Below are 10,683 nucleotides of genomic sequence, written 5' to 3' on the forward strand. Positions count from 1 at the left end.
TAAGGGTTTTCACGTAAAATTTGTGTGTTCTTTATTTTTATTTTTTTATTTTTTATTTTATTTTTTTCACATTTATATAAATTAATAATATAAAATTTTAATATCTAAAATAAACTTGAATTAATTATCATATTTACAAAAATATCAAAATTTTAAATTTTAAGAAAAGAATTCATTATGTCAATGTTCCATGTTTCAAAGTATTGTTATAGAATATATAAAAAAACAATTCAATAAAAATAAATTTTGATAAAAATGAAATGGTTTTTTAAAAATTTATATAAAATTCTAAAAAATCATCATATTCATATAAATTCTAAAAAATATATTTTAGAATATATAAAATATACTTTTAAATTCAAGAAAATATATTTTAATAAATAAAAATATTACGTGTAGAAAAAAAATAATTTTAAGAAGTCCAAAGATTAAATATATATATAAAGTAAAACTTCAAATATATATATTAATGCAATCATTCATTTTTTTTAATACTAATCAGTTGATACTGTATTGATGGGAGAAAATAATTATTCAGTTACAGGCCTAGAAAAAAGAAAACTAACAGCTGTAAACCAACAGCTAGCCACCTAAATGGTACTTTTAAGAACTAAATAAATCAAATGATAAAACAATAAAGTAAATAGCAAAACATGAAATGACAAAGAAACTAAAAGAACGCAGGCCTGAAATCCCTTTCTCTCTTATTGCTTGATAACACCCTTCGGTACCAGCCAATTGAGAGACCAATCTTCTCCAAAAATCAACCTTTGAAATCTCAGTCTTCGTTGAAATTACGAGTTCTTTGGACCAACCCACAGTCACACCGCCCAGACTCTACTTTGCCATTTCAACACCGTTAGCTTATTCTTCCTCTATCGTGATCTATCAGTCCGACCACAGCAATCAGAGCTTCCTCTATCCAGTATTGGGGGTTTTCGTGTTGTCTTCCCTTCAACGCCATTCCATGAGCCACTTTGTTGGGCTCCCGAGGTACATACTCAAAACTCAGACTTCTGAACCTATGGGGTCTCCCTTTTATTTCTTTAATCAGGCTACTAATGTTCGACTTATCATCCTCAGCAGAGTTTAGTTTGCGTATTATGGCCACGCATCACCCTCCACAACAATGTCTTGGAAACCCATTTCCTCCACCATAGTAACTGATTGCAGACATGCCCTTTCCTCTGCCGTAATTGGGTCTGAAATGTTCTCCCATGGAAAGGTACACGCAGCTATTACTAGATCTTCTTTATTTTGCCCTAAGATTCCAGAGACTGAGTTCCCCGTGTGCTGATTGAATGATGCATCAAAATTAATTTTAATAATATCATCCTTTGGAGGTTTCCAAAAAACTTCCTCAACACCATTTGCATTTCTTGAAATCTGCCCCATAAAATTAATTTGTGTATGATAGGTACTGATAAACGCTACTAACCCATGAACTATTTCTCTGATTCCTTCATGATAAGTCTTGTTACGGTTATACCATGTATCCCAGTATACAATCGAGCGAATCGTATATATTTATGCATCCTGGCTGTCAACTGTTCTTTCTAACTACTATTTCCAATTGGGTTCTCTATTGCATGTTATGTCTGGCACACCCAATCGTCGCAAAACCTACTGCGTGAAAGTACAATCCCGAAACAGATGGCTCACCGTTTCCTCCTCTGTTTGACACACCGGGCAAAGTGAATTAGTTCCCAATTTCCGAAGCCTTAGGTTGTATAAAGTGGGTATAAATCTATTCGCCACATAAGGATACAAATTTTGCTTGGTATCTTAAGGCTCCATATCTTTGTATAGAAAGTGGTAGGACTGTCAGCATGTAATCTAAAAATCTCGATTGTATTGATCCATTTGTAACCACTTTTGACTGAGTATTGCCCTGTATTATCTCCTTGTCAAATTAGCTGATCATGAGGTCAACTGCTCACTAGAGGAATGGAGAGAATGCTCTTCAATTGCTCTTCTCCAAATAAGGATCGGATGGTGTCTTGCTTCCAGGTAGTGGTATCCCTATCAATTAAATCAGAGACAGTAGTATATCTAATATCTATGTGTTGACAGTGCACTCTTCTACTTCTAGACCCCGGCACCCAGCTATCGTTTCGTTCCAAATGTTAACTGATTCCTCGTTCCCAACTCGCCACCCCATACCCTCATCAAGGATTTGTTTAGCACTCCATAAACTTCTCCAGGTAAACGAAGGGTAAGATCCTAACCCAGCACTCATGAACTCCCCCCTCGAAAAATATTTTGCTTTCATGACTCGAGCAAACAGACAGTGAGGCTGCGTAATGATTTTCCAACCCTGCTTCGCTAACATGGCTAAATTAAATTTTTCTAGATCCTTAAAACCTAGACCTTCCTTCGCTTTAGGGATATAAAATCACTCCACTTGAACCAATGGATACCTTTATTGGTTTTGGGATTTCGCCACCAGAATTTACTCATAAGACTCTTTAATTTTCGACAGAACGAAGTTGGAAGTTTAAAACATTGCATTGCATAAATCGAAATTGCTTGTAAAATAGATTTCAAAAATACCTCTTTTCCTTCCACAGACAAGAACTGCAAGCTCCAATTGCTCAGTACTCTTATAAAGCGCTCTTTGATATGCACGAACGCATGTTTTTTCTGTTTTCCAACCATAGTCGCAGCCCCAGATATCTTTCCAGATTATTAGATATTCTCACGCCCAAGACTCCTTCCACTTGTGTCTGTGTCTTCGGATTCACATTACTGCTGAAATAAATTAGGGACTTATCAAAATTCACCAATTGACCAGACATATTTTCATATTCGTTGATCACAGCCTTCATATTTCTTGCTCCTTCAACCGAAGCATCACCAAATAGCACGCTGTCATCTGCAAAAAATAAGTGTGAAACCGAAACATTACCCCTTCCTATCTTATCCCTAGCAAGCCTTCCTTCCCTCTTAGCCAACATGATTAGTCGTGAAAAACCTTCCTCACAAATAAGGAACAAATACGGGCTTAGTGGATCTCCTTGTCTCAGACCTCTTTGAGGCTAAAATTCCTCTTTAATTCTACCATTCAGCACCACTAAATACTCAACGCTAGAAACACACCTCGTAATAAGCATGATCCAATCTTCACAAAACCTTAGTCGACGTATCATGTTTTCTAAGAATCCTTATTCTATTCTATCATAGGCTTTGCTCATGTCGAGCTTTAACGCAAAACCTTTCTTCGAAGACCCTCTTCTCTTCTTAAATGAGTGTAGAATTTCATATGCCACGAAAATATTGTCTGTAATTTGCCTCCTTACTATGAATGCTCCTTAATTATCTTCGATACAACAATTCAGAACCTTGCAGAATCGGTTGACAAGAAGTTTTGAAATAATTTTATAATTCACATTGCAGAGACTTATGGGTCTAAATTAGCTCATAACTTTTGGTGAATTGACCTTAGGAATAAGAGCAATACCTGTTTTGTTAATCTCTTCCATATTCCTCCGGCCATGTAGAACATCTAAGTAGTACTTGGTCACCTCCTCCCCAATGATATGCTAATATTTCTAATAAAAAAGAGTAGGAAATCCATCCTCACCTGACGCCTTAAGGGGAGCAATAGACTGTACCGCCATTACAATCTTTTCTTCTTTAAACTCTACCATCAGCTCTCTATTAAGTCCCTTCAAAATTCATGATGAGAATGACGCAAATAATCTCTAACAATCACCAGATTCTTTAGAAGAAAATAGCTCTTTAAAGTAATCCGCAGCTATTTTAGACATTCCATCAAAATCGGTAACCAAGTTCCCATCCTCCCTTTTAAGTCTCTTCACCATATTTTTCTTCCTACGACCAGTTGCACTTCTGTGAAAAAATGTCGTGTTTCTGTCTCCCATCCAAAGCCAATTAGTTCTCGCTCTTTGTTCCCAAAATAACTTTTTCTTGTCGGCCTCGAGATTCAAATGAAGTTCTATCTTAATCATTTCCTCCAATACCTCTTCAATATCTCACTATTGCCCAACTCAAACAGTCTGGCGTTTAGTTTTCTGTTCTTCGTACCCTTAATCTTTTCTCATTTTGTGCCCAACAGTTCACTTCCATTCCCAGCTCCTTCAGTTTCACCAACACATCTTGATTATTTGAGGTCCATTCATGCTGGACTTGCTCATCAAAACCTGGAGTTAGGATTCAATTAGCGTTAAACTGGAATCTCCATTGTCGCCCCTACCTTTCCTCTCGCCTTCCCTACTGTATCCACAACTAGCGGGCAATGATCAGAAAAACTATGTTGTAAATGGCATACAGAAAAATTGGGAAACCAATCTAACCATTCTTCATTTGCAACACCTTTATTGAGCCTCTCCCTAATATTGTTGCTAGTAAGCTGACCCTTTTCTCATGTATACCACTGGCCAGAGAACCCCAAAGCAGACAAACTATAATCATCTAGTGTTGCTCTACATGCAGCCATCTGTCTTTCCTCATGAACTCTACCTCCTTGTTTTTCAAACGAAAAGAGAATCTCGTTAAAATCACCAGCAACTAACCAAGGTTTATTGTTCCCATTCTGCAGCATCCTTAGCAGCTCCCACGACTTCCTCCTTTCGTGTTCTACTAGTGCCCTATAAAATCCCGTGAATCTCCATACTCCCAACACATTCTCCTCTTGAACCTCTACGTCAATATGTGACTTTGAGAAACTCTTTAACGTTATATTGAGCCTTTCCATCCATCCTAGAGATAAACCTCCCCTTGTTCTTACTGCATCAACATCAATATCATTCAGAAAATCGCAGTGCCGCCTTATTTTCTCCATTCTTTTACTGTTAACTTTCGTTTCCATTAGAAACAAGATTTGGAGCTGAATGTGTCTTACTTTTTTTTGAGACGTCTAACTGTTCGTGGTTTCCCCACACCACGAACATTCCAACTAAGGATTTTCATTGCACCCGGCCAGTCAATTTAAAATTAGCCACCGATAAATCAGTTTCCAACCCCATCTCCAATACTCTTTTATTATTCCCGGAATTTCCTACTGCGGAGTTAACTCTCTGCCTCTTTTTTCCATCAATAAACACCACTGGTATCTCCTCCATCTCAATTCTATTCTCCCTTCCCTCACCGTCTCTACAATTCCAGAAGCCCTTGCATCCATCCTACTTCGACCCTACCTTGCATAACGTCCCAGCGGCCCTATCCCTTCTATACGATAACAATTATTTGTTATATCCTCGCCAAACTTTTTTTCTATTGTTTCCCCATCAATCTCTATGTCGACCCACCGATCAAATTATTGTTCCTCTCATAACCATTTACTCTTCAACTGACCGCCCCTTTTTAGTGGAGCCTTTAGTGACAGGTCTCTCACCCAAATTCCACATGTTGATTCCCCAGTGTTAGTCAGACTTGGCAAAAGCTTTCACCATGTCCCAGTCAACCACAGAGAAAACAAAAAAACGACAACCTTTTATACTGGGAAAAAGCATATAAAGATTTATTCTGACCAATATTAATCTGTTTCTTCCTTTTAAGCAGAGATCGAGTATCGATTAATACTTGAATTTGCATGAATCTGCTAATTCCTCTGATCACTGTTGATACGTCATATTCTAGAAATTTACCAATAAAATCCCTAAACTATCTTGCCATACCCTCTGTTACAACTCCAATTGGGAGATTATGGATTTGCACCCAAAAAACCATTTCCCAAAGAGGAACTGTGAGTGGATCCTCGCCCTCTAATAATCTATGGAGAATAATAAGATGGCAGTTAAAAACCCAAGGCATACCTTCCATAACTCGAATTAAGTCAATTTCACTATAAAACTTGAATAAAACCCTCTTACCCTCTAATTTTGAAATATCCACTCCTCTCAACGGATGCCATAAATCAGCCAACATATCTTTTAAAGAAGGAAAATTAACCACACTATCTGTAAGAACTCGCCCAACCATACATAAATCGTATAGTTGGCCTATGGCAGTGTCGGCACCTGATACCACCATGGGATCTTCCTCATTGTCCATAATATTAAGATTCACCAACTCGTCATCCATCGTAGTAAAGTCACCCATAACGATCCTTCACCAGCCTTTTGAGACACAAAATCTATAACACCCCAAAATAAGGCATAGTCAGAATAGTAGTTTCGGGACCACAAATCTGACATCAAAATATTTATTTTATGATTATTATGAGGTTTAGAATATGAGAATATGCATGTGTTCAAGTTTCATGAAGAAATTCTATGAATAAGGCGTCCAATTGGAAATTAGGGACTAAATTGAATAATTTGCAAAACTTGGATTCTAGAAGCAAATTGTATGAAATTGCTTTAGATTATAAATTAGAAGGTCTTGGAGAGAATTTTTCCAATTTTTAAGTTTTTGGACAAAAATGAGCTTGCATAGATAAAACTGTAAATAAAGGACTTAAGGGCATTTTGGTCATTTGGCATTTAAATGAAATAAAATGGGAAAAATGAACCAAAATCATCCATTCTTCTTCTCCATGCTGCCGAAATTTTTAGGGTTTCCATAGCTAGGGTTTTCAAGCTTTCCAAGCTCAATAGTAAGTGCTCCCAAGCCCATTTTTAATGCTCTTCGTATTTTTGAAATCCCGGTAGTTTGCTCTCTCTATTTCTACTCATATTTCATGCTAGGGTTCATGCTTAAAAATTTATCCATCTATGAGTTATTTGTATTTTGATGGATTATGGAGGAATATGAAAGTTAAATGTGTGTTAAACATATTTTCCTAGGTGATTTTCATGAAAAACCCTTAAAGGGACTTTTTTGTAAAAGTTGTAAAATGTGTGGTTGAAATGTAAAAATAATGGAAAATGTGGACTACCATAAGAGAGAAAAGTGTTCGGCTAGGCTTGGGTAAGGTAGAAATTATATGTATTTCGTTATACGAGCCTAGGGACTAAATTGTAAAATTTTGTAAGGTTAGGGGCAAAACGGTCATTTGGACCGGGGTAGAATTTAGACTTGAAATGAATAATGTAGAGTATTAATGAGCTATTTTTATTGTTATAGACCCCGAGGGATAAATTTCGGAGGTTGACCGGGGAAAATGAAAGGTTTCGAAATAATCGAAACCCGACACCAAAACGAATACAAGGTCAGTTCGGATAGCTTAAAGTAAACTTGTAATGTGTCTGATTATATGCATTTATGAATGCATGCTTGATAATGATTTGTTGAAAAATGTCTCGGTTGAGGATAAAAGGGAATTCGTTGGATAAACCATGATTGACATGTGTAATGAGATCCTGTATGTGTTACAGAAGGGATTTAGCTTGGATGGGTAATCCGTTGATCTCAATTATGAAAAGGATCTAGCTCGGTTGGGTGTTCCTTTGGATGATTGAGCCTCCCAAAGAATAAATGTACATTATGGATTTAGCTCGGACGGGTAATCCAATTAGGGTCTGAATTTAGACTGGATTGGTAATTCAGATCCGAGCTCAATCAAGGTATTTGTTATTATAAGGGATTTAGACTGGACTGGTAATCCCAAAATTACCTTATGAGTTCATAAAATAGGGGATTTAGCCTGGACTGGTAATTCCACCATAAGATGTGAGGTTCGCGGTAGTGCATATCTGAAATGATCATCCTTATGAATTGACAGTTATTGGATATTCCATCCAGATTTCCTAGAAGCCCATTGAGATTAATATGAAATATATGTACAAAATGAAATGTAGCATGATGAGCTCATCTATGACAACTTACGTAATCTTTTGTTAAGTGACTAATTCATTAATTGAGTGTATGTGATAGGGAACCATATCATACTTGTTGGTTTCATTATCTATTATGGATGTATGCTAGTTACTTGGTAAGTTTACTTTTCGGTTATTCTAGCTTACTAAGCATGTAAATGCTTACCCCCTCTCTTTTCCTTACTTTTCAGAGCTCAAGGACTCGTAATGATTGGAAGACAGTTGGAGAGTCAGCACATTATCAAATAGACTAGCATTGGTATAAAGATATTTCTATTTTGTTCAATGGCATATATAGGACTTTTGAGTATTTGGTTATATGTGTTATTTGATTTGCCAAATGAAGGCTTGTAAGAAAAATGTATTTATCTTTTTGTATATAGCCATAGGAATTGGCTTATTTTGGAGCAGGCTATGACCTACAAAAATCTATGCATGGTTATAATTATATGTGACGGGTTGTTTATAACTGGCAATGAGTCTCAAGAACGAGCCAATTTCGAATGTATTAAAGTGGCATGAAAACTCACAAATACAATATCGGAAATAACCTAGCATGTGTGAAACCAATGATATGAGGTTTCCATGCAATAAGTTTTGCCAAGATCATTTATAAGAGTATAATCAGGTTTTGTTTTGTAATTGGTACTCATTAAGTATATGTGAAAAAGAGGGTGACTAAAGGCTTGGAAAATAGCCTATTTGGGTCCACACGATTGGACACACAGGCATGTATCTTGGCTATGTGAATCTAATAGATTACTCAAGTTTTGGACACGGGGTGACCACACGGGCGCGTGTCATGGCTGTATTTTAAAGTCAGTATTGCACACGAGTTGAGGGCATAGGCGTGTCTCAAACCACACAGGCGTGTGAGACCACACGATCCACTCACACGGGCGTGTGACTTTTCAAAATAAGATAAGTTCCCTAGCGTGCTTAAAGTTTTCCAAATGTTCTCGGTTTTGTCACCAACTATACTTAAGTATGTTTTGAGTCTCGAAGGTCTGTGTAAGGGACGAAAGGTACATGTTTGAAAAGTTTTAAATTTTGGGCGAAAGTGGGTAACCCGATTTGATATTTTTGTGAAATGTAAATCCCTAGTAACGCCTCGAACCCTATCCCGACGTTAGATATAGGTGAGAGGTGTTACATTTAGTGGTATTAGAGCTACGGTTTAGTCGGTTCTAGGACTACCGTAGAGGATATTGAGGTTTGCTATACATGCCATTATACAAATATTGATAGTGTGACATCTCCTAACTGTTTAAACTGTTTTAAATATAGTGGATGTCTTCTAATCAAGTACAAGATGAGTCCGAAGGAGCCGAGAGCCATGCTCCAACTTTCTTAGAATGAGTTGTGTCTAGTACTAATAGAAGGCTTATATCTAAAGGTCGGGAAGAGGCCCGAGTTGCTTTCTTTAATATGATGGATGAATGGTTTGGGGATTACCTGAGGAATCGCCTCAACATACCAAGACCTCCCCTGCCTCCTAACCAACTTGATAAGGAAGTGCCACGAGGTATGGTGTAATGGCCTAAAATTTTAGTGATATCGAAATAGTGATTTGAGATCACTAAATCTGACATGTGAATTTAGATATTAGTAAGTAAAAGTTAAGTGTGGTTTTAGAAATAATTTTGAATTAGTGAAATTATGAATTAAAAGAAATTTATAGATTAAAAGAGATAAAAACGAGGTATCGAGGCCTCAAATTCATGAACTGAGCCATAAATATTTTTATAAATATTTATGGAGCGTTAGTAAGTTAGTATTAAAGTTTTGTCAATAAATTTTAAGGTTTTGGTAGTCAATTGGGTAAAAAGGACTAAATTGAATTAAGTGCAAAATTTTAAAATATGATTAAGTAGCTCTAGTAATAATTAAAGGAGGATTAAATAGGCAATTAAACACCTATTGCTGGGCTGGATGTATGAGTGTGCAGGAAAAATAACAATCAAGTGTGAACAAGGGGCAAAATTAGAAATAGGGTAAAAATTAAATTGTAAAATATGATATATTAGATAAAATCTAGAGTTTTCTTCATTTTCTTCATCCTCTCCAGCAAAAACACCATTGAAGGGTACTTTTAAGCTGGTCTCTCATATTTTTACTACATGTAAACTCAATTCTTGATTATTTCTTGTAAATTTTGTGTTTTCGAGACTTTTACAACTAGGTCCACTTGTTTAATTCATTAGTTTTTGAATTCATAGGTAATTTTGAAAGTTTCCATGGATAAGTGCTGAAAGTTTATGATGATTTATCATGGAATTAAGGTTTTAATTTCATTATATGATAATTTTATTAAGAGATTTGCATAGAAATTTATTTTAAGACCTAATTGTGAAAATTGTTGGAATTAGGGTTTTGTGTTGAAGCTTGGAATGTCAAAGACTCTGAAGTATTTTGTAGAGTTTAGATAAAATAATATTTGAAAGGAATTAGTTTAATTTATGAATGAATTGAGCAGGGACCAAATTGTAAAAATTGAAAAGTTTAGGGTAATTGTGTAATTTTAAAAATTAAGGGCATAAATTGTGAAATAGAATGGAATTGAAATAAATACTAATGAAGGAATAATTTTATAAATATAGATCAAGAAAACGAAGTGAATCGCGGAAATGAGAAAATTCAAGAATAGTCCTTGAATTTCTATGACTTTTGCAAAGTAGCCCAGGTAAGTTCATATGGAAAAACTTTCAATGTTTGATATGAAAATCTTATGATTGTTAAAGTATTTTATTATAGATGTAAACTATCAAATTGTATTAGCTAATAAATCATGTATGACTAAAAGAACAAATTAGTTGGAACAATGGTTTTGAGTGCTTTCATTTTATAACCATAATGAATTGACGGAAAAGATGTGATATGTACTTCCGTATAAGACCATAGCTGGGCTATGGCATCGGTACAATGTGATAATGTGATTCCGTGTAAGACCATATCTGGGATA

General features: G+C 35.8%; 1 long non-coding RNA gene across 11 annotated transcripts; it reads left to right on the plus strand.

Moving 5' to 3' along the window:
* The first annotated feature begins 588 nt into the window (after positions 1-588).
* On the plus strand, positions 589-8,169 carry LOC107948114 (uncharacterized). 11 transcript variants are annotated; one of them, XR_001697240.2, is made up of 6 exons: positions 631-993; positions 1,087-1,815; positions 1,917-2,010; positions 2,093-2,215; positions 7,030-7,114; positions 7,913-8,169. It is a non-coding gene; the product is annotated as an uncharacterized lncRNA (long non-coding RNA). The 11 variants fall into 11 exon arrangements; XR_005926697.1 differs by having other exon boundaries at positions 589-993; positions 1,087-2,013; XR_005926701.1 differs by having other exon boundaries at positions 589-993; positions 1,087-2,013; positions 2,093-2,204.
* Positions 8,170-10,683: the final 2,514 nt, after the last annotated feature.

Source organism: Gossypium hirsutum, chromosome A05 (genome assembly GCF_007990345.1).
Source record: "Gossypium hirsutum isolate 1008001.06 chromosome A05, Gossypium_hirsutum_v2.1, whole genome shotgun sequence".
Classification (NCBI taxonomy): Eukaryota; Viridiplantae; Streptophyta; class Magnoliopsida; order Malvales; family Malvaceae; genus Gossypium; species Gossypium hirsutum.